A 26,628-nucleotide genomic window follows, 5' to 3' on the forward strand; every position below is an offset into this window, starting at 1 on the left:
TTACGGGTGTACTACACCCTTCGATAAACTTTTGACTATTTTTGCATTTTTCTCAAAAACTAATAACACACTGGTAAACAAAGGTTATGCATATCATAGGGGCAAGGAATCCATTTACTACACTGGAATTTCAGTGACCCAAGACAAGCGGTTCGTTATTTATGATAAGAAATGAGGTACCGCTAGGATGTACCTCATTTCCTATCATATATACTGAACCGCTTGTCTTGAGTAACTGAAATTTCAGTGTAGCAATTGGATTCCTTGCCCCAATAATATACATAACTTTTGTTACCAGTGTGTTATTCGTTTTTGAGAAAAATGCAAAAACAGTCACACATTTACCACAGGGGTGTAGTACCCCCTTAAAGCAATAATACAAGTAATGTCATATAAACATATAAAACATCAGTTCTCATGTCTTAAGAGCATTCTTAAAACAATAGATATGCAGTCAGGTGCAGCAGGTGCAAGAGACCGTTTTCCCCAATATCTATTAGTCCGTATTTCCGTGTAAAGAAGTTTATTATTTAATCTCATCAACTCGCGACTTGGTTGATATGGTCACGTCAGACAGATATATTGGACAAAAATCAATAGAATTGCGAAAAACTAACATTCAAAATTTGAAAACAATCATGTGTTTAATTGGTAACCAATTATTATGTAAACTCTCAAAATAGGTGTTTGTGTTCTCTGGGTTTTGTTCGTGTGCCAATTCCAGTACCAATGTTTTGTTAACGAGACAGGCGAATGATTTGTGTATCTGGTAAACCATTATGAAGACATTAAGTTATAAAGCATGAATAAGTTGTTCTGTAACATCTTTAGAAACACGTGTTCTAATGAGACCAATGTTGCGAAGATAAAGGGCTGATTTTGCAGATAGATAAGAGCATGATCATTGAGTGACATATCCGACATATCAAAATTTGTCCCAAGATTGCGTATATAATTTATTCTATTAGTTTTCCCGCAGTCATAACCATGTCCCGTGGTCAGGAGGGATAATGTCACTGTGTGCATTGGTATCCCTGGTATCGTCATTACTGATCTCAGATCTTGATGATTGGCTCACCGCAGAGACCACTGCGTCATACGAAGGAGGTGGTGGTTCCGATTCTTCAGATTCACGAGACTCTTGATTGGAAAACATCGATTCGTATGAAGGCGGTAGGTCATTACTTGGGGTTGGTGGTTTGCTGGCAGGTAAACTGTCTTTGCGGCATATTGCGCATCCAATACAACTAAGGATAGCAATCAACAGAACGATAAGAGTTAAGTAGCCAAATATTGATGCACAAAAACCACCACATGAAATAACTTCGGATTCATCATGTTCATTGCAGGTAATTCCCAAGCATCTTGAACAGAACTGTTTTTCGAAATTATCCATCATACAGTTACTGATGTCACCAGAGTATCCAATGCAAGATATATTAAACAATGAGACCATCTCGCTGGTTGTACACTCAGTATCGGATACCGATGACTCCAGATATACTGATTCATCGTACTTGTAGCCCGACTTGTAGCAAATAATATTACTATCTAGCAAAATTTCAAGTTCAGATTCATAACAAACACTACGCCAAGTACCATTATGGCACAATTTAACTTCATATTCGTCGTCCCGTGATATTAAACTGACTCTTTTTAGTTTTCTCCCAGTCATAACCATGTCCCGTAATCAGGAGGAATAATGTCACTGTGTGCATTGGTATCACTGGTATTGTCATTACTGATCTCAGATCTTGATGATTGGCTCACCGCAGAGACCACTGCGTCATACGAAGGAGGTGGTGGTTCCGATTCTTCAGATTCACGAGACTCTTGATTGGAAAATATTGATTCGTATGAAGGCGGTAGGTCATTATTTGGAGTTGGTGGTTTGCTGGCAGGTAAACTGTCTTTGCGGCATCTTGCGCATCCGATACAACTAAGGATAGCAAGCAACAGAACGATAAGAGTTAAGTAGCCAAATATTGATGCACAAAAACCACCACATGAAATAACTTCGGATTCATCATGTTCATTGCAAGTAATTCCCAAGCATCTTGAACAGAACTGTTTTCGAAATTATCCATCATACAGTTACTGATGTCACCAGAGTATCCAATGCAAGATATATTAAACAATGAGACCATCTCGCTGGTTGTACATTCAGTATCGGATACCGATGACTCCAGATATACTGATTCATCGTACTTGTAGCCCGACTTGTAGCAAATAATATTACTATCTAGCAAAATTTCAAGTTCAGATTCATAACAAACACTACGCCAGTTACCATTATGGTACAATTTAACTTCATATTCGTCGTCCCGTGATATTAAACTGACTCTTTTAGTTTTCTCCCAGTCATAACCATGTCCCGTAATCAGGAGGAATAATGTCACTGTGTGCATTGGTATCACTGGTATCGTCATTACTGATCTCAGATCGTGATGATTGGCTCACCGCAGAGACCACTGCGTCATACGAAGGAGGTGGTGGTTCCGATTCTTCAGATTCACGAGACTCTTGATTGGAAAACATTGATTCGTATGAAGGCGGTAGGTCATTATTTGGAGTTGGTGGTTTGCTGGCAGGTAAACTGTCTTTGCGGCATCTTGCGCATCCGATACAACTAAGGATAGCAAGCAACAGAACGATAAGAGTTAAGTAGCCAAATATTGATGCACAAAAACCACCACACGAAATAACTTCGGATTCATCATGTTCATTGCAGGTAATTCCCAAGCATCTTGAACAGAACTGTTTTTCGAAATAATCCATCATACAGTTACTGATGTCACCAGAGTATCCAATGCAAGTTATATTAAACAATGAGACCATCTCGCTGGTTGTACATTCAGTATCGGATACCGATGACTCCAGATATACTGATTCATCGTACTTGTAGCCCGACTTGTAGCAAATAATATTACTATCTAGCAAGCTTTCCAGTACATAGTCATAACAAACACTACGCCAAGTACCGTTATGATATAATTTAACTTCGTATTCATCGCCCCGTGATAACTGACGCTTTTTATCGAACCGATACTCGCCATTTTGTGGTTCGATTGTAGTCATTTTGTTTCCGTCTTCGTACATGTCGTAAGTATTAACAGTTGTACTTTCATTGCCGCTGCCGTAAACATTGACAGTTGCTGTCGAAAGAAGAGCCAATATGAGTAGTTCTTCACTCCGAATTAACTTCATCGTTGTAAGCATTCAGTGCTCTCGTATGGTTCTTGGACTATCGGGAACTAATTCTATAGTTAAAACCCAGACTTACATAGCTTTTTCTGTTAGCGTATACGCACTTACACATTTACAATTTGTTTTGGTACTACTACTACTAGTATTGTGCTGGCAATTGTTGCGGAACTATATACAGGTATAACAATACACTGACAAATTGAACACCAATGATAATGATATTGAGATCGGTGACCCGAAAATTTCCTAATTTAAATATTTACCTGGCCACATACCACGGTACGTTGCAGACGTGACAGAATATTGCCAATATTAAAAAGCATGTTTTCTGTACATGTATCGAAAAACGTTTATTAAATCGCGGTTTATACCAAGATAATAAACAGACGTTTATCAAAGATATATGTATAAGTTAACAAAATCCAAATCTTTTATGAAAAGTAGAAAATGACGAGACAATAATTTCTTGTAAATAAACAGGAATGCATATACACAATAATTAACCAAAAAGTTAACCAAATTTCAATCGTTTATAAAAAATATAGTATGATGTGACAATATTCTTGCATATAAACATAAAGTTTTTCTCCGAGTGCTCACGTTTTCCCCCTGTATCTAAAATCGGACCTCTTCCCATATCCCTGTCCCGTAAAGTCCGGTTGGCTTCCATTGAATTGAGTAGCCTCTGAGCATTATTTGGCTTTGGCTGGCTTCGACCGAATGTTATAAATAATAAAAAAAGTTATGTTGCACTCAATGTTCCCGACGGATAATATCCAGTTCCACCTTTGTAATTTTTGATTCAAACTTGTTAAGTGAACACCACTGTCAACTTACGTAGTATCACCAGGATCTGCGGTAATTATATCATTTGCGCATAATATCCTTGCACAGATGATAATTTCCAAAACTGTTTTCACCATTCAATCACTTCCTTCATCAGGATTATTTTAGGCTTTTTCCGCAAAGTGAAACTTAATTCATTGAGATGTGTTGTTTAATAAACCAGACTACCCCCTGGTAATATATATAATTTAACACAAATTAGTTTTACATTGTTTTCTTGCATGAATTGTGGACAAATTAATTTTTGCTTATTATTCCATCCTCACTTGTTTAAAATGTTTAAACCCGAAACGTGTTCCAAACATGTCAACATAAGGCCGAAAAATATTAATGTTTAGGTTCTCGTCCCATCCCTCCTCAATTTCTGGGATTTGTCAGATTTTATTCTTATTATTCAAAACAGACTTTGAAATGCTTTAGGAAAGCTTCATACATATTATATAAATAAGTTTATTAGGTCTTTTGTGGTACTCTAGGGGGTTTTATCTCCTAGAATCTCATATTTGGAAAAAAGAAAAGAAAAAAAGGCCACCTCCTTTCCTCGAGCACTGTTGGAAAAGACCAACAATGCTAATTTTACATTGAATAAAGAAATGCTACTAACATTGCTACTAACAATGTTAATTTTACATTGAAAAACACCTCCCTCTCATCAATCAAAACATTAATTTTATACGGCCTAATAGCACTGTACCTAAGATTGATTTTTACAACATTATTTCGCCGCTATTGATTTCAAAAGACAATGATAAATCCATTTTTATAAACACATTTTTCATTATGTCGTTTAAAATTTTATATTGCAGCAACCATTTTAATTAGAGCGAAACTGCTTATTGGTTCACTGATTAAATAATTAATAAATGAATCAATCATGGCTAGGGACATAAGCGAAGACTTTGACGGAATTTTAAAAAGCGGACGCCCTAACAAACCATCACACTTTGGGTGGTGCGTTTGGACAATATGCTCTAGCAATCCAGCACAACGCAGAAATTCAACTCGATAAAGGCATTTTAATCACACCATTGCCGTCTAAATGAAACCATCCAATACATGTATCGCAACCGATCTCACAGACGAGCTATATACTACAAACATTCAACAGTTGTGATGTCAAACAATTCCATCCAATATAGAGGGCATCTTGCAATTTGGCGCGCTTTATTACCGTCTGCCAGGCCATTTGATCACGACAGCGCGCGCTTTTTTTCTTCATCTCGATTGACTCATAAACCCACAACTTTTAAGTCTAGGACAGTGAAGGAACAATTTCACCATCCTCCGCTTTGCTTCCGGCAGTTGCCATCAAGTCATGCCTGTAACATTAGTGGAAAGTGAAGGTAGATACCGCGACTGACGGAGTCAGAGAACGATTTTTTTTTACTTATCACATCTCATAGAGCAGTACATCTGTCTTCGTGTAGACATAGACTCGTTGAGTGGTATTATATTGTTGGTTAGCGCAGTAAAGGAATGTCGGCTTTGCATTGGAAGTAGTGCTTTACGGGGAAAGAGATTATCGAGAGAGTTGGCGTAGTTTTTTTGGTATTTTTTGTATGGTGTTGATTCGAGAAGAACAGTGGAGTCTTAATTATTGCAAAAGATCTACAGATGAACAGGAGTTGTCATGTACTAATTGTTTCCCAAGTACTGGTTACAGGAATGAAAGGAATTTTCGTTGGATTATTTAGAAGTTAAACAGCTTTAGAACGGGTAAGTTTCGGTATCTGAATTATTTTGATCATTCTGATCTCTGTTTCTTAGGGCATATTGTTAATGAGACTTATGATGCATATAAAATAATATTATAAACAATAGATTAAAAATTGAGACCGTTCAAGACTGATGAACCAAAAAAATGTTTACACTATTATAACGGGTATTTTAAAGAAAACTTTAAAGAAAATGTTTCTCCGGGCTATTGCTAATGAGACTTATGATACATATAAAATTAAAATATAAACAAAAGATTAAAAATTGAGACAGTTAAAGATTGATGAAACCAAAAAAATGTTTACACTATTATAGGTATTTTAAACAAAAATTTTAAGAAAATGGAAGTATGGTAAGTGAAACAATACACTACTCATAGTTAGGATGGTCAAAAATGTGGATACAAGTTTGTCTCGTCTAATTTATAATCTTTCTAATATATTTGGTATTTAACTTTTCGCCTGTTGCTTAAAGATTTTAAAACCATTTTGGCATGCTTGTTTCAGCTGCTGCCATTTTTAGTTCTAACTCAGATGTCGAATGTAGCGATTTGACCGAGTATCTGTTACGGTGTAATCTGAAAAGTGAATTTGTAAATCACACCTAAGCTAAACTTGTCTAAGAAACTTTTGAAAGGCTATGGCTATTTTCTATTTCATTCGTCACGTTTCTCATGCAAAATCAAGAAAATAATGTTTTTGCTCAGAGATTGTTTTTAGTAAAGGGTCTCTTACGACATTTTTGTCGTCATCTTGGTTTATTTCAAGTTGTAAAAAGGCAACGATTCAGTGACACCTAACCGTAGAGCTCGGAATACAATTCTTTAATACGACTCGAAAATGACAACATTTAATATTTCTAAAAAAAGACAGCCATATACTGCAATATTTCTTAAGTTAAATGTTCTTAACCTCTGAACATTCTCAATCCCAGTGTCAACTTGTCAGTACTACGATTTAAAACTTATTTTTTTCGTTGAAATGTATGACATTGTCAACCTGTATACCTGTATTTTAACGTATCTTTATTCTCATGCTTACACAACACTGTTAAATTTGGTGGTAACATAGGTTATTTTCCAAAAACTAAAGAATTTTGCTCCAGTTTAACAGAATTATACCACGATTGTCCCAACAGTTACTGTATTTTACAATATTATGTCAGCTTTACAGATATTGGTAGGCAAATTACTTCCTAACATTTTAATGTCAAGTACGGTGAAGTACCTCTTTGTTTTTTAAAAATGTGCATTCCAAAACATATATATTCTTATTGTAAATTGACAAACAAATCTCCCTTAACAGATCATAACTTTACTCTTTCAGGAAGTTGATCCTCACATCAATACAAACATGACAATAAGTTAATGTTCTGCATGCTAGCCATAGGCTTTAACATAAAAAGTCCCAAGTTTGGAGATCTTTTCTCAAAATATCACGAGCTACCTTCAGAACCATTTCACCAATACCAGGCTTGTTTGTACTCATTTTAATGCATTTTTCATGCTGATTCCAAATATGGTCATGACAATTTACAATTCTGAAATTTTTGATTTTTTAAAAAATATTTGAAACTTGTCGCCTGTAGTCGACACCCGCATGGAGAGCTTTAACTTTGTATCATTGATCATCTAGAGAACATCAAGAGGAATAAACTCTGATTGATACCTGGCTTTCCCGCCATATTTTACCGCGCTTTTATTCAGGCGCCATTTTCTATATTAAATCATAATGAAATATTGATGCCTGTTATAGAGGAATGATTACAACGCATCTTTAGGTATGATAGAATGTAGAATGTTTTAAAAAATAATTGAAAGGGAGGTAAAACATAGAGAGGTCTGAATAATGTATACATCTGAACAATGTAACTGCCGTTCATGTTCGTTTTTTTGTAAGTAAAATGATTATGTTTTTCATTTGACCTTGAATTTCGCTTACACAATCAAGATGTTGTGGTCTAAAATATCTTCATTGTCTTTTATTTTACTTTGGTTACATTTTTGTTCGTTATTTTGTTAGTTTAAATAAATGTCACCATACTTTTCCGTGTCTTTATCATTGTTTTAAATTAATATAAGAATTGCTATATACCTCCTTTAATCTTAGGCGCAAAGCAAGTTTGTATCAAAATTTCAAGACTGTTTGATTATATTTCGCTTTTTATGTCCGTTATATAGACTACGTAGAATTTAGTATACAGTGGTGGCGCTACGGAGGTGGGGCAAGGAGGGAATTCCCCCCCCCAATATCTTTCTACCCCCCCCCCATTTCCCCCGCCACACACACACCCCACCCCCTTTTGAGGCAAAACCCTAAATATTTTCGATTTTGCCCCCCTAAAAATCACTTTTACCCCATGCCTCCCCCACCACCCCCCCCCCCCGAAAACAAATCCTGGTGCCGCCACTGCTAGTATAGCGTTACGGTACCAGGTTATTTATAGGTAAATCGTTATTTTATACCATTTTTATATTATTTCGATACAAATACTTACTAAATAATGTACAGATATTGTGTACATGATGCAGCAGCATCTGTACAGTGAGAGTGAGGCACTTTTCTCTATTCAATTATATGACTCTGTCTTAACAAAGAACGTGTCTTAATTGATTTAACTTAATGGCTAAAAATGGGAATAAAACACCGGGTTGGTGTTGTACAATTAGGTTTGCTGGTATGTCGTTGATGATATAAATAGCGTCCAAAAACATAGGAATGTATGTGAGCGTGTGAGGTGGTATGGGGGTGGAATGTGTGTGGGGTGTGTGGGGGTGTATCATGTTGGGGGTGTGGGGTGTGTTAGCGTGTCTTCAAGAACCGGTAACCGGTTTCGTTGTAGTTAATGGTTTTACTGAAAATGGTAAAACATTACTTCGGTTGCCACTTTATAAAGACATGAGGTACGATCGTTTTTAGTGATTTTGTGGGTTTTTAGTAAGTGGTTTTTTGTTGTTGTTGTTGTTTTTGTTGTTGTTGTTTTGTTTGTTTGTTTTTTCATTTCACTGCTTAAAAACTAGAAAACCTTCCTGCTAGTTGCAATACTTATTTTTGCCCAAGAATAACATAGTTACCTTTGACCGAAATGGTAACCTATATTATTATTATATTATATGGGGTGCATGTGGGTATGTATGGTGGTCTTACGCGTGTGTAAGCGAAGGTATGTAGGGATGGGGTGTTTGCACGCATTATGGACGGGGGTGTGGTGGTGGGGTGTGTATGCACGATTTGTGGAATTGTGTGCATATTCTTTATAGTTGGCGGTACTACCGTCCAGGTTATTAATATATGAGGACATTTTGCCTTTGGAATATTCATTTATTACGCATTATAGATTATATAACTCATCAATTATTTATAAAATTCTGCCAAAATAAACGTTAATAATGATATAAAGACGCATAGGGAATTAAGTTATTGCTAACCGTTTTGAATATTATTTTTTAAACCACGGACCATGGCGTTTCAATACACATCCAAATCTGCTAGACCTGACTTTGAAGATATATAAAAAGACATCCTTAAATTTTACTTTACCAATATTGTTTATTGTATTCCCGATAAAAAATTGTCAACATATATAATAATACGTGCGTATTGTTGGGCATACAATGCGCTCGGTTGAACGTGTCATTTTCTAAATTGAATTTATCCTTCTTCGTCGCTCACCACCCTACATCCTAGGTCGTTGTAAATAACCACAAAAGGAATATAACAAAATTAATTTTACGGCCACACTTATAATTTTATGTCACTCTTCATAATTTAACATAAAATTGTGAGAGCAAGAAAATACTTGTAAAAATGGAGCGAACCATGCAGCAAATATAATTTTATCACGCATATTTGGCTATTTAGATTATGGTGGAACTATCGATATGAAACATGCATGTAAGTTATTTATATATATATATTCTTTACAGTTGCCTAATCTAAGTGTTATTTTTTGTTTACATTATCTTTAGATATTAGAATTTAGCAGAACATTAATATCTTTTACGTAATGGTAAATTAAAAGATACTATGCTGCTCTTCGTCTGGTTATTTTTTCTGTTTTTTTTCATCCGGATTCTGTATCTTCATTGCTTTGTAATTCTGCTTTCATTGTTCGATCGCATTTTCTCTTTATTTCGACTCCCTCATATTATTATATACCCAAATAATTCTTAAAGTTCCCAATTGGAAAACCTCATTTCCCAGGGAAATATCGGACAGCAGTAAGAGAAAGAGTAAGGGTTTATTTGATCTTGAAGGCATGGGTAGTCTTGCAAATATGGGCTAACTTTCTCCTGGCCCATACCTATACGTACCACGAATGAATAGGACTACTACTGGTATCTACTGGTCACTTTATACTCTCATTTCCACCTCTCTTGTTTAAAGGTATATAAGTATTATAGCAAAGAGAATTCTGATGGCATGTGCTTAGAAAGATTACTACCGGTCTTGGTTTTTTTAGTCTAGTAATCCTTCTGATAACAGAAACTGCCTTTTAAAAGGAAGGAATATATTGACAATTAACCGAGGTAATACTTTTAACATTGGTGTGTCATCTTTTTTCAATTTGGCTAATTTTTTAGCCAAATTACGTATATCAACAGCTATACCTTTTAGATATAAATTATGCCCTACGACAAAAGGGCATAAGTGAGATTTTTTTCCGGAAGTGAGTGTCTTGTAAAATGGTTTCAGGTAGCTGGTATCTACCAAAATAACCCGTTAATTTGAAACCCTTTATAAATCAAACCACTTTAATTTGATGTCCATGAACAAAACAAACTAAGCATATTTGTTCAAACAAGGGAAGTGGCCTTCGCATCATACACTGGAACATAGAAACATTCAAACATTACAAACTAGCGCACGAGATTAAATAATTGATGCTTAATCGTTTTTCTTAATATATCAATATACATGGGAAAGAAGAATCACGCATCGCACACTAAAGTTGTTTTCTTTAAACTTCCGTGGTCGTGCCTGTGCGTATCGCGTACACGAGCGTAAACACAAAAGCAATAAACATTCACACTGATTGGCTGATCAATGCACTTGACAACAAGCCGGCTGACCCATTGGTCTTCGGCGCGGCGCGTAGTAGGCGACCTTGTCACTTCTACGCGATCGCAATTCACCAGCGCGTACCCGGACCACGGAAGTTTAAAGAAAACAACTTTAGCATAATTAAACATGAAATTACAAGTGCAAATACAACATACATAGGCAGATAAAGCAGAGTAAAAACTTCGGACATACCTGCCTGTGCGGGGACATGAACCCTCAACCTCTTGATTGCGGGGCGAGCGCTCTAACCAATGAGCTACGCAGACTGTCCGTGATAAACAGGACTCATGTCTGGTACTAATAATTAAGAGCAGTCAGGGTAAACAGTACAAACAACACATAGCACACCAGTGTATCAATTAATGATGCTTACCAGCCAGCTTCATATAATCATACAAACAAGGGAAGAGGCTTACTTAGTATGCATTTACACTGGAACATAAAAACATTCAAATATTTAAATTAAATTAAATTTTGAATTTTGAATATTACAAACTAGTAGAAACACAACATGCATAGGCAGATTAACCAGAGTAAAAACTCCGGACATACTTGTTCATTTTCTCATAATAATGTCAGGGTTTGTTCCCTTTCATTGTGCAGTGCATTGTGGGACGCCCTAAACCAATTTTTGTTCTTTTAAGGATACTGGTCATCCATCCATCAGAAACAATGGCGGTGATGTGTATACAAGCAGAATTACCCCAAAGCGGAATCTATTTACTGCATTTCAACAGACTTGTTCATTAAAATGCACACACAATACGGTGCACACAAATGCCGATGTTTATCTAAAATAGTGTTGTTAATACATGAACTTAATGCATTAAAGGTCTTTTAATGGAAGCCTTTTTGTGGCTACTACCGTAGTTTGAAATCACCGTGTAGTCTTGTCAGGCCATACAATACCATTGTGTCGAAGTAACCTACAGAAATGGTATCTTTTGATGGAGAGTTTTGGCCTATATTACTTGGGTTTGCCTGTGGCTCATTTGAACGAATATACACATACAATTCTAAACAAAGTCATGTTGGAAGTAAGATAGTAGTATGATGCATATCACAGGTACAAATACGAAGAATTCCATTGCATTTAATAATACGAAGGGGTGGGTGTAATAAAGTCCGAACCCACCTAAAACACATGTTACTGGTTTCGCGATAAGTTGTTTTTGATCAAGTACATGAGAATTTCCATAAGTAAAGTATACAAGCATAGAGTATAAGAGTTCTTCAACAGACTAACTGTTTTGTAGAAATCATTCGTACAATTTTTACACACAAACCGATCACTTACCGGCTAGGACTTTTTGTCCCCAAGAATTCCACACTAGTTTATAGAACTACTTATGAGATGGATATTTCTTTGGAAAAAATATCGAATCTAGTCGTTGTTGATGTAAGAAACACGTTCTCAATGATTCCAGATCAAAATTTTTGCTCATAAACCCCAGGTTTAAAGTCGGTGACAATATAGTGCTAACCCACATTTCTTTTTTGAAGAAAAATAGGAAACATAATACAGCTGTAATCATGCCAATAAGTTCATATTGGTGCAAAAATTACACATTATTTTAATAAGTTCAATATAATGATTACTTTTTATAAAAATGGATTTTAATCCATTGTAAATAAGGGTGGGTGTAATAAAGTCCTAACCCTCACCCTTTTTTTCGGTGCACTTGTTACTGGTTTCGAATCAATTGCAGTTAAAACATTTAGATTGACAACTAATTAAAAGTAGTTGTCCAATCTAAATGTTTTAAGTAGTTGTCCAATCTAAATGTTTTAACTGCAATTGATTCGAAACCAGTAACAAGTGCACCGAAAAAAAGGGTGAGGGTTAGGACTTTATTACACCCACCCTTATTTACAATAAGCTACAATAGGCATATGTTTCTTGAGTTATGGTCAAACGTACTTCCCTCCATTTTGACAAATAAAACAAGAACTACAAAACGTTAACCAGTGTTAACTACGGACAAAACCTCTGTACTTATATAACATTTCTTAACACCGCGAATCCGCGATTTGGATAAACGGACAGGTGATTTTATAGGCTGAAACTTGATTGAGTTATTCCAATTAAAATTCATACACCCCCTTATGGAAGACATAATCTTCCACAGAAGGAGTGTGAATTTCAAATTGGGTTACCTGAAAGGGGTGACCAAGGAGTAAGGCTCACTCACACACACTGAGCTCCCACGAGTCCGCTAGCAACATGAAATCAATCTGCATAGTCTGCACATTTTCATGTGCCATATCTAGCGCTCGACTGAATAACGTGGTTTTTTTTTACAAATTTTCGCATTACTTGCGTGCAGCATGGTCATCAATCAGAAACAATGGCGTTGATGCGTATAAAGGCTTTATAAGTATAATCTATCTACTGGATTTCAAACGAGACATGTTCATTAACATACACAAAGCGGTACACAGGAACGTCGATGTTTATCGAAAATAAAGTTGTATATACAAATGGATGAACTTTAAAATGTATTAATGGGTCTTTGGGCACGTAACTAAATGGGTAGACCCTCCCTCGGGTCCATGGAGAACGACTGGTAATGTAGATTACATAGCATTAAAAATCAACCCAATACATGGACCCTCCCAGTCTGTAAGCAATTTGACTTCCAGTTCCCACAAAATGCTGGGAGTTCACTTTTACGGATTTGGAGTCACGCAATCTTTCTATATACCACGTCCATGTTTTCACTACATTAACGTTTGTGTAAGCGACTAAACAACGATATTGTATCCGACCAATCAACGCAGCTTGGCAGCGCGGGGATATTTGAAAAGGCTTCCCTAGCTAAATAATGTGCAAACATTTGCAAACCGCACGCGATAATATACGCAATATGGACAATAGGCCTAAGTCCGAGTCGAGTGGTTGCCTTTTATTATTGCGAGTACCATGGGTCTATCAGACGCGTGCCACTTGAGCTCAATACCTCTCAGTTGTTGACAAGTGTCCCATCCGATCTTGCGTCACATCCCGCGGCATAGCTTTGTGCTACCATATTTGAATTGAAACTGGGGCGGGGCTTTCGTAATTGACATCGGAATCACCGTGCTTCGTTGAACGAATATTTGGAAGTGAGATCTCTAACAGATTGGACCAGTCTCGGAATCAGCGCTCAATGGACTTTCGCGTTCACTTATAATACGAGTATATTTCTATATTGCTGCATGGTTGACTGTGGTGGGTGTAATTAGTGGCGTCGATTTGTGGATGAAGAGGAATGGGTTTTGGCATTGAAGAAAATAAGGGGGGGTGGCATTTTTTTTCATAGGGCATTACGTAATTATTTATTGTTACATTATCCAGAGATGGAACCGAACCGAGACTGGGGGCCAGTCTACTAAATGGGTAGACCCTCCCTCGGGTCCATGGAGAACGACTGGTAATGTAGATTACATAGCATTAAAAATCAACCCAATACATGGACCCTCCCAGTCTGTAAGCAATTTGACTTCCAGTTCCCACAAAATGCTGGGAGTTCACTTTTACGGATTTGGAGTCACGCAATCTTTCTATATACCACGTCCATGTTTTCACTACATTAACGTTTGTGTAAGCGACTAAACAACGATATTGTATCCGACCAATCAACGCAGCTTGGCAGCGCGGGGATATTTGAAAAGGCTTCCCTAGCTAAATAATGTGCAAACATTTGCAAACCGCACGCGATAATATACGCAATATGGACAATAGGCCTAAGTCCGAGTCGAGTGGTTGCCTTTTATTATTGCGAGTACCATGGGTCTATCAGACGCGTGCCACTTGAGCTCAATACCTCTCAGTTGTTGACAAGTGTCCCATCCGATCTTGCGTCACATCCCGCGGCATAGCTTTGTGCTACCATATTTGAATTGAAACTGGGGCGGGGCTTTCGTAATTGACATCGGAATCACCGTGCTTCGTTGAACGAATATTTGGAAGTGAGATCTCTAACAGATTGGACCAGTCTCGGAATCAGCGCTCAATGGACTTTCGCGTTCACTTATAATACGAGTATATTTCTATATTGCTGCATGGTTGACTGTGGTGGGTGTAATTAGTGGCGTCGATTTGTGGATGAAGAGGAATGGGTTTTGGCATTGAAGAAAATAAGGGGGGGGGTGGCATTTTTTTTCATAGGGCATTACGTAATTATTTATTGTTACATTATCCAGAGATGGAACCGAACCGAGACTGGGGGCCAGTCTACTAAATGGGCAGCTAAATACTTCATAAATTGAACATATTTTGCAATGTAGGGGGCCTACCATTAAATTACAGTCAGTCTACTCTGAAGTACAAAGTAGCGACGCGGACGCACACATTGTGCCGACTTTGAAGGCACGCATACATGCAGCAGAGACGCATAACTGCGCACTGTTAACGCGCTGTATACGCTTGCGTTGTCACTTTGTACTTCAGAGTGGACAAACTGTATGTTGTGCTTCGTTTCAAGTTTGGACATTCCCTCGTCTTATTATTTTATTAATTTTATTACATTTTATTTTGACTGGGGAACAAAACTCAGTGGTCAACACTGTTGTCAAGTTTGGCCCAGTGGAGGTTTGTTCCAACTCCCTTACTTAACAGATTTTCCCAATCAAGGACCTTTCCTTGCGCTCATTTTAGCGGCTAAAAAATTCGTGCTAACCATAGACTTCAACATAAAAAGTCCAAGTTTTGAGATGTTTTCTCAAAATATCAAGAGCTATCTTAAGAACCACTGTACCAATACTAGCCTTGTTTGTACTCATTTTAATGCATTTTTCATGCTGATTCCAAATATAGTCGTGAAAATTTACAATTATGAAATTTTTGAATTTTTAAAAAAATGTTTGAAACTTGTCGTCTGCAGTCGACACCCGCGTGGACAGAGTTTACCACAATTAGAGTAGACAATCAAGGATATGGGTTTTGGTGATATTGATTTTTGTTCTTAAAGAAATACGGTATTATATTCGTCACGGTAATGTTTTACTTAATATTTAGATTAGATTAATGATTTCAGACAAATCACAAATATTCAGTAATTTCGACAAGAGAGCACAGGTGTTCGGTACAACAATTACCTGTTATTTAACCCCAAGTTATGTTGAAATAACTACCCCTACAAACGTCAACACGGGCGCAAACATAGTAACATTGAACTCCTCTTATTTCATTAGCAACGACCGTGTATATTTTTGCACCAATTTTTATCAATTTGAAGTTTTTTCAATAGCTGTATTGCATGCATGACTAACATAAATATTGATTAATTTAATTTTTTTTTAAATCTGTGATGTGTATTAAGAAAATAAATTGTCGCCACCCTTTGGTAAACGCTACCCAATTTGCAATTTCCGCCTATATATTAATACACGCATTTGGTTTTTCATAAATTGTAATGCTCGGATATTTTTCTAATGTAAATGTACCTTTCCTCAACATTAACTTAAAGGAGTATTTCGTGATCCTAGCATCCTCTATTTATGTCATTTTTCATTAGATATCCACAAAAAAACCTATTCCCAAAATTTCAGTTGATTCCGATTTTGCGTTCGCGAGTTATGCATGATTATGTGTATTACACTGCTCCATAGACAATGTGTTGTAATTTCGTTCTGGTGCACCAGAACGAAATTCAAATTTGGCGATATTTTTGCTAAACGAATTAATCTGCAAGAAATATTTGGTACATAAACATTATGTAGCCAGTGGTGTAAAAATCTTAACTTTTTTTGGGAATAGTGGGGGGATGAGGCTGTGGATCACGAAATGCCCCTTTAACTTACATATCAAAATCATTGGGCAAAATTGAGATATTTCGGTTGAAATGTGTATTATCTGCTTTGAACTTCTTCAAAAACACTGCCTATTACGTATTCTGTGTCTCTACTGTATAATGTCTTATGAAATGTCTAATTAAATTTTCAGGAGAGCCATTGTTTTTATCATGATCATCAATCAGAAACAATGGCGTTGATGCGTATAAAGGCCTTATAAGTATACTGCGCCAATAAAGTATCCTTACACTTGGAAATATAATCACAATTTCCAAACTGAACAATATCGGGGTAAATGTTATTTTAATAGATGCACTGTCTAATCCTGCACATTATGACACCACAATGAATCCAATGTGACTTCAAGAAGCAAAGTTACAAGCATTTGATTAGACGAAGGTCCGGTGACAAACTGGCCTATTCAAAACTCCACAGACTAGACATCTGTTTTGAGAGTAGTGAATGGCTAATTTATGCGTTTGGCTTTAATTTAAAACAAAAGGAACAAAAGAAAACTGAAACAAAAGAACTGAAAAATAAAATGAAAGTTATGAAAAGTACAGAGAAGCAAAACTTAAATAAAAACTGCTTTAAATAATGCTTCATTGAAGAAACTGTGTTGTCTCTTTGTTTCACTTGTTGGAATCTTTTTTGCACCTTGAATAGGCCAGTTTGTCACTTTTAAAACTGGACCTTCGTCTATTCAATTGCTTGTAACTTTACTTCTTGAGGTCACATTGGATTCAATGTGGTGTCATAATGTGCAGGATTATATAATATCTATTAACATTCCCCAATATTGTTCAGTTTTAAAATTGAGATTATTTTTCCAAGTGTAAGGATACTTTATTGGCGCAGTATATAATCTATATATCTACTGCTTTCAATGAGATTTATTCATTACAATGCACACACAAAGCGGTACACAGGAATGTCGATGTTTATCGAAAACAAAGTTGTACAAATGGATGAACTTAATGTATTAATGGGTCTTTGGAAGCGTAACTAAATAGGCTGCCTAGATAGGTCATAAATTGAACATATCTTGCTGTATACCGTGGAATATTATGTTGTGTTTTTAGACAATCCCTCCTCTTAAGGTTAGCCGAGAGTTTTTCATGCGCTTGATTTCAGAGGGGCGTAAGTTCATAACAGAAACAGCCATGCAGAAAATGAACAAGCGTACTGGGACGCAGGCCTACTTTACAATAGAATATTGATCCACGGTCAAGACATGAAACTTGGCTTAGCTCGTGCCCGGAGCTCGTGAGTCGGGGCGGGCGGGGGTGTCATGAGGGGCGGCATGCCGGGTCGGATGCCGAGGGAGGGGCACAAGCCGTTTTCGGCAATTTTCATAAGGATTTTATAAATTTTAAATATAACATCAACAACAGTATCAAAAAGCAATTATTTGCAAATCGAATTTGGGAAGAATATTCAAAAAGACAGACTTAGCAGGCCTACAAATTTCTGAATTATATAAAGTGAAAAACAATCAATCACGATTCACTGCAGTCAGCGAATCAATCAAATAAAACTAAAAAGAAAGGAGCAAGAAAGAATAAATAAATAGTGAAAAAGAGAAAGAAAGAGAGAGAGAGAGAAAGAAAAAGAACGACAAAGAAAGGAAGAAAGAGAGAAAGAAATTTAAAAAAATGAAAAAAAGAAAAGAGAAAGAAAAGAGGAAAGAAAGAAAGTAAAAATGAGAAAAGAGAAAAAAAGGAAAGAAAATTCAGCCACACGGGGACTCGAACCCACAAAAATTGTTCATAACAGATTCCCAGTCCAACGCCCTATCCACTCGACCATACATCAGCTTACGAAATTTCTTGTTCTCGAAGCGGATATGTAACTATTGATGCAATTACTTAATGATTACAATCGCGTCCGCACAATGGCTCTTAGAATAAACACGCATGTCGGCGCTGAAATTTTGAACGAAGTGATGGAGGAAAAACCTCGTTTTTTGTAATACTAGCTTCAATTTGGAGTGAAAATCAAATGGGATAGCAATTGGCAGAATGTTGAGAAATAATGTAGGTATTCAGATGTCTAAATTAACGCCCCGTTATCAAGATATCGATAATTTCACAAAACAGTTTTTTTTTTTTTAAGATTCTCGAAAATGTTCCCCAAAAACGGGCTTTTTAAATTTAATCGGTACTGTATTTGGTTCTTCCCCATGGCAACATTATTTCTTTAATCGATTTGTAGTACAATACAAAAAAAGAGAAAACAATCACTCGGCGTGGTTTTATACGGAGCGAACATTTGAAAAAAACTGCTTGGAACGTGTTTTTGATCTTGTGAAGATGGTGCGTAAAAATGATTTAAACGAAGGATTTTCAAACGGATTCTAAATTTTTTTATAAACACACAAAAATAATGTAAAGATACATCCATGCACCAACATTTGACTCACTGCGATATTTGATTGCTGAGAAAACGCGGTTTTAGAGAACAACTTTATACGTCTTTTATACGTTTTTTTATACGTTTCTTCGTGTAACCTTAATAGGGAATGATGTTCCAACTGACTTCCTAATAGATTTCTCGGTGCACTAACGCCCAAATAAACTAATATGACTATGGATAATCAAGGACCATTCCTTGCGCTACGTTTAGCAGTTAAAATATTCGACTGTACCTCTGCATGCTAGCCGTAAACTTCAACATAAAAAGTTTTGAGATATTTTGTCAAAATATCAAGAGCTATCTTAAGAACCACTGAACCAATACAAGGCTTGTTTGTACTCATTTTAATGCATTTTTCATGCTGATTCCAAATATGGTCATGAAAATTTACAATTCTGAAATTTTTGAGTTTTTAAAAAATTTTTGGAAACTTGTCGTCTGCAGTCGACACCCGCGTGGAAAGAGTTAATATTTAGATTAGATTAGTGATTTTGTTTCATATTCAGTCAATATACAGTGAAAATCGCATTTTGTACAATTTTTAAGTCATAAATCAATAATGTTAGTCTATGTTTTGTACTTGTTTTGTTTTGGGAGGGTGTGCTTACATTATTACTTCATATGGAAAGTGCCCTAACCGTATCAGGGGCGTTATTCTGACTTTTCTCAATTCGGAATAACCCCTTCGAAAATAACATGGAAAACGCTTTATGAGAACTTATTTGGTAATACTGGATAAAGGCGACCCATAGCTACCTATCCATTGGAACTTAGGGGATTAGTATATAAATCCAAGAATAATTGTACCACTATCAATGCAGACATTGCCTTGACAGAAAAATCCGCACTAGAAATGTGAGAAAAATAAAGCCAAAACATTTCAGCTCGTTGCTGTTCAGCCACTATGATTATGTTGATGGTTGATACCTGTGCAATGATGCAGTTCAAGACCTCATACATTGATATTGGTAAAGAAATAAAAACACGGTGATCCAATATCTCAAGGAAGATGCCAATTTAAATGCTACAGATTGGTCCATTGGATGCTCTTTTGATTTGTACAAAATCGTTCTCGAGCAAGAGAATTAACGCATGCTTTCCATTAACAAAATGATTGATATTAGAACACTTTAAAGCATTTGATTTCGTTCCTGTCCGGTGTTTTCGATCACCGTGTCTTAAATTCTAAACCGATTTCAACAAATTATATCTTAAATTAGAGCTGAAGGGTACAGGTATTGGCTGCTGCTGGTTTTACATATATATTTTTTAGGATGTACATGTACAGGGGTGACTATAACTGGGGTCTCCTCGTCAGTCCGAACCACCGCTAGTCCGATTTTAAGGGTTATTCTTGAGTTAGGGTTGTGTTTAGGGTTTTGTTTAGGGTTAGCATTAGGTTTAGGGTTAGTTTTAGGGTAAGGGTTAGCGTTAGGTAAGCTTAAAATGCGGACTAGCGGTGGTTCGGACTGACGGGGTTTCGGACTGACGGGGTGTGACACCTGAATTCTTTTGCTGTCTGCAGTTCAAAGAAAGATATATCAAGTTAAACATAAAATTGGGATTTTTTGGACCATTTCGTGTCCATCATATGCAGACAACAAATCACATCATGGACTACAATTAACATAGCGACAATCGTGATAACCTTATTATTCACAAAAATGATATGTTTACTTGTAACATCAGATCTCTCAATGTAAATGTGACGTGTCATGTCAAAAGGAGACACTTTTGGGCAGGTTATCAATTTCGAGGTTTTTACATATCTTAAATAAAGAGATATTTTGCTCCACAACGCCGTTTCCCCCAATGAAATCGGACATTCCTAAGCGAAGATATTGAGTTCGTAAGCTATATGGTATTATAAAATTGGAAATTGAGATATCTGCCTTTAAAAATATTATTGACAATGTTGAGAGTAGGAATTACCTTGAAAAATGTCTCAAAAAATGCAAGATGCCAGTTATATTCCGGTCTGAAACTATCAGACAATACTTTTAACATTAATAACATTACAAATTCACAACAAACCCAAATTGTTAAAAAATCACCCCGGCAGATTTTTGGCTATTCTCCATTTACGATCCTGCCCAAAAGTGTCTGCTTTTGACATGACAAAATGTCACAAATGTATTTGTACAGACCCAGCAAACACAAAAACGTTTTAAAAACGTTTTAAATAAGCTATATTTTGGCTTTTGGTTTAGGTAAAAACGTTTTAATAACATTAAAATGTCGGGTTATATAAAGGTCATGATAACGTTTTAAAACGTTTTGCATGAAAACACACTACAACAATATTTTTAGATGTTTTCAAAAAATGTTATTGCAAACTATTTTTGCAAAATATTGTGTCAATACTTAAATAACATTATGTTAAAATATTTGAACCCAGCAAACACAGAAATGTTCTTAAAATGTTTTTTTCAAAACCTTTTAATAACATTTCAATGTCGGGTTATATAAAGGTCATGAAAACGTTTTTAAAACGTTATTGAAAATATTTCGGGCAAACATTTTTCGCAAAATATTTTTCAACTCCCAAAATAACATTCTGTTTAGAATGTTTTGTATCAAGTTTTCAAGAATGTTTTTGGAATGTTATTAAAACGTTTTTATACCCTTTATATAACCCGACATTTAAACGTTTTCTGTAAAACATTTTTGTTTGCTGAGCAGTAGATTATCAAAAATGTTTTTAAGGTTATGAAAACGTTTTATACTCTTAATATACCCTTTATATAACCCGACATTTAAACGTTTTCTGACAACCTTTTATAACCTTTTGCGAATGATGTCGAAAACGTTTTGTGTTTGCTGGGAGTCTCTTTTCAGTTGTCCGTACCATATAAACTCAGAATTGGATACAATCATTTATAATTCAACAGCCACTTTATTCTTCAAGATATTGTAAGCACAGAACTACAAAATACAGAAGAGTATGATGATTGAATTGATTGATGTGTATGGTGGGAGAGACAGCAGTATCTGAAACAGCCATAAGATTTCGACAAGAGAACACAGGTGTTCGGTACAACCAATACCTGTTATTTAACCCCAAGTTATGTTGACATAACCAACCCCTACAAACGTCAACACGGGCGTCAACATAGTAACATTTAACTCCTTTTATTTCATTAGCAACGACCGTGTATATTTTTGCACCAATTTTACAAATTTTGACTTTTTTTTCTATATGATAGCTGCAACGACTAGCATATTGATTAATCTGAAAAGTAAAAAGGAACAATTAATTGTGATGTGTATTTTAAAGAACGTGTTTGGGGCTCAAGCACTGACTCGAATCTAAATATTTTGGTTGAAACATGTTGCTTTGAACTGCAACAAATTTAAAAGAATATTACAAATAGTCGTTACCCCTTGGTAAAGCAACTCAGTTTGCAAAACATTTAGTAACATTTCCGTCTTTACATTAATAAAGGCACTGTGTTTTTCATGATGCTCAGACATATGTAATACAATGTAAATTTACCTTTGCACAACAACATTGACTCAAATTTAACTATTTTTGTTGAAACGTGCTCCTTTGAACTACAGCGCCTCTTTCGTATTATGTATATCTTTATTTTATGTCGTCTAAGCGAAACATTTCCAGTGGAGCCATTCTTTTTAATGTGACTTATATTTTATTGATAATATCTGTTAATGAAGGGCGAGGATATAAAACATTTTCATAGTGAAATGCTTAGTTTGATCGATTGTGGTATCATTGGCTTTTGCTCCCACAAGTCAAATGCTAAACCCTATACCGGAATCTGATTTAAAGATAGACAACAGATTAAGGCTGTAACATGAGGACAGGTGCAGTCGGAGTATCCATATCCACATAACTAATAGCTGCCATTTTCTATTTTACTATGAACCAACTTCATTTTAATCCCGGGATTTTAATACAAACAAGGATCCACGAATTTATTTTCTCTTAGCGTATACAAACATTTCTACAACTAAAATGTTAGCTAAAAGTTACAACTTGGAATGTAGCCTAATACTTGCTGCAATCAGACATGAAGAAAGTCAACAGTGAGTGCACTGGGTGTGCAACAGAAAGAATGCATTTTATATGAAGCAGCTGTTCAAGTCAATTTTACATAACATGTTCTTACGCTCACAGGACTAAGTGAAAGTAGGTCAACTTGAGGTCATCTTTTAAGCTATGCATGTTGAATGATTGTTATTGAACTTTGCCATCTGTGATGAGTTCATGTTTACTCATAGTAATGTATAAACTAATAAACTTCAGACCATTCACCGACTGGCAAAGTCCCAACATCACCTGTTAATGAGGGCCAATTCGGAGTGCGACATACAAAACTATATTTACTGTCTTTCGCGTAAAACGCGAAGACACACAGCGCTCTATTGCATAAACGCGAAGGCAAGCAATACGTATGTATACGTGAGCGATTTTTTAGACAGTCAATCGAACGATCGGCCCTCATACGCGAAAACACAGTGACTTTGCTGGTTGGTGAATGGTCAGCATCTCTTTAGTATAGTGTGTTCCCATTATGATGTGCAAGAGCATACGCGAAACATCGCTTTATATCAGATTAAATCAGGAAATCACACCTGTGCATATGTTATATAATATTACTTACTTTTATTGCTATTTTGTGTTGTCATTGTTGTCGTTAAAATGTTTTGCCACGTCCTTTTTAAGTCATCGCGTATAGACCTTTTTCCCTCTATCCCACAATGCACTATTCCAGGGGGGTATGACGTAGTTCATCAACCTCATAGATCGTGTGCATCCGATGGTCTTTGCCAGGCCGTTGCAATTATTTTGTCTTAATATGGGCATACTGATTCCATATATGCGGATTATCGTAAAGACCATCGATGTTACTAATTATGCAATTATTGAATACACGAGTGCTGCAGTTACGAAGCGATGCAGAACATCTGTGTAAGAGATTTTGTGTTCGTTTTATTTTCAACTCCGAAAAAAAAGTGAAACGGATGCCGCCGGTAAAATACCACTGCGTGTCCCGTCATCAGTTTTTCACCATTAGGTCTATAAAATGTATACAAAGTTAGGTTTCAATAACGGGAAACTTTTTTGGGTGAATACACCATGTCCATAAGGCATAGAAATGTTGTTTTTTGCCCCCGAAAGGTATCAGTGATCGTGGCGCCATTGTCATCATTATCGGGGATTCCTTTTTTGTGATGAAGGCACCAGTCGAAATGTCCGTATTCCAGACTGTAATGAACATAACTCTGTACTCCCCCGGGGAGATGATGTATTTTGCGACACTCATACCCCCCTGGAATAGTGCATGATGGGAAAGAGGGAAAAAGGTCTATACATACAAGCGCGACGTCAAGGTTGAGCATAGGACCTTGTGCAAATTGAAACGCGCTGGATGGTAAGTAGTACGCTTATCTATAAAAAGAATTTGGCAAAATGTTGATGCCTATTTGTTCGGTTTTGTTGTAGAGCAATTTGCTATTTTCCCGCGCAATTCATTTTTATCGTAAATCACCTGACACTGTTTACACACTGTGAAACGGTTCTTATTTTCAATAGACCTACATCGGAGTAAAAATGCGTAAGTGGCTCGTCACGTACAACTGCGTATTAGTTGAAGCGGATCTAATCAGTCTAAATTAAAATGGATCTAAAAGGATAATGCCATTAGGAAAGCTAAAGGCTGCTGCAACTGTAACAGCAACCAATGCTTGCATGAGTTTGTTGGAATTACATAGGACTTTCAATTTTCGGAAGATAACCTTTTTATGTTTTTGTCCAAAAGGCTAAATGCGGTATATGCTGTATAAGTAATCTAAGAACTATTATCATCGATTGAAGACCTGAGCGCAAGAAGACCGTAAGTCCACTTGGTCCCTCAACATGTATACACTAAAGTTACGTATAGTTTCTTAGGGTTTTATAATGTTTAATACAATATTCCAGGGTGAAAACATCATGAAAGGTTGTGAAAGATTTGTTTTGGCCCATGAACGTGTATAAAATATTACCAAACCATACGCAACTTTAGTGTATACAGGTCTTCAATTACGTTTGCACTAATTTGAGTATACTGTCTCAGATTGCCAAATCAAAATAAAACGGCTCTAAGTATTAAAACAAAAAAGTAGCGAGTCTTTGGTTTGAGGGGTAATTAGATCAATATATAAATAAATAAACAAACGAACAAGCAAACAAACAAACAAATAAATAAATAAATAAATAAATAAATAAATAAATAAATAAATAAATAAATAAATAAATAAATATATATATATAACAGATTGATATTCACGGCTAGTAACTAGCACAAAATGTCATATAACCTTATCAAAACGTTGTCACAAAGTCGTTTAGTTGTAACATCGATCCTACAACGTTTGCACAACGTTGTCATGGTATACTTTGGTTGTAGTGTTAGCAGAAATATAGTCCATTTGCCTTTCTTGAGACAGCAGCGTCTGTGTGTGATGCACGTGCAATCAAAGGTTGTGCACAGATACACCGCCTTTGATCTCGCGTGTATCACACGCGGACGTTACCGTCTCGTGGAAGCCAAATGGGCTATATAATGCTTACTTTCTTTTTAGCATGGGCATATAAGGAAGAAAACAATACTCTACTGTTCCTCTGATCGTAACGGTCTTCAATGTAATCGTTTTTGTTTAGTTTGCTTTGGTTCAGTTTTAGTGCTCATGTAGCTCATTTGTTTGTTTGTTTTTAGGCTAATCAGTAATTTTACCTTAAAAAATTTGACAGAGAATTCGAAACGAGCTAATAAAATAGAATATAGTCATTAATGTTAAATATTAACCGTACACCACGAATGAGCCGTAAATGTCATAAACTCTGAGTTACAGTGTAAAATGTACATGAAAGTCGTATTCATAGGTAACTCATGTTAGTGCCACATGTATCTCATTTTGAAAGTCCTAGTTAAACACCTTTTAAACCAATCAATAATCCTATTGTTGAAGAGGATAATAAGCTTACCTATGTCTTTAGAATTTTTAAATATCTCTAGTCTTCGTTTGCTTTGGCTAAATCATGTTCAAGTGGTGGGTTACAAAGCATCGTATGTTGTCTAGGTATGTATAACCAACAATGATAGGACATTCCTGAATCTCGATGACTTGGGGATGATTTGAAATGACCGCCAATTATGACTGTTTGATATTTATTTCCAGCAATGTGGGAAAAGAGACACATGTAGAACCGAAAAAGGTATACCATTTTGTTGAAGGAGCAAAGTTCAACAAACCGTAACTTCTGGATATCGTTTGAAGTCAAATGATATACCATTTTAAAGCGTATGATATATATGTTTTAAACATGAAAACGAAATTGACCGGGCGGACTTTACGGCTCATTCGTGGTATAAATAAATAAATAAATAAATAAATAAATAAATAAATAAATAAATAAATAAATAACCAAACAAACAAACAAACAAACAAACAAACAAACAAACAAACAAATAAATAAATAAATAAATAAATAAATAAATAAATAAGAAAGATTGATATTCACGGCTAGTAACTAGCACAAAACGTCATATACCTTATTAAAACGTTGCCACAAAGTCGTTTAGTTGTAACATCGATCCTA

General features: G+C 35.9%; 1 protein-coding gene across 1 annotated transcript in view; it reads left to right on the plus strand.

The window, feature by feature from the left end:
* Positions 1–5,079: 5,079 nt before the first annotated feature.
* Positions 5,080–26,628, plus strand: part of LOC140140136 (monocarboxylate transporter 7-like) — a 134,614-nt gene continuing 113,065 nt past the window's right edge. Inside the window, exon 1 of the mRNA XM_072161978.1 lies at positions 5,080–5,769. The gene's annotated coding sequence lies outside the window, so the exon portion shown is untranslated. The remainder of the gene's footprint in view (positions 5,770–26,628) is intronic.

The sequence above is a fragment of the Amphiura filiformis genome, chromosome 18 (genome assembly GCF_039555335.1).
Source record: "Amphiura filiformis chromosome 18, Afil_fr2py, whole genome shotgun sequence".
Lineage (NCBI taxonomy): Eukaryota > Metazoa > Echinodermata > Ophiuroidea > Amphilepidida > Amphiuridae > Amphiura > Amphiura filiformis.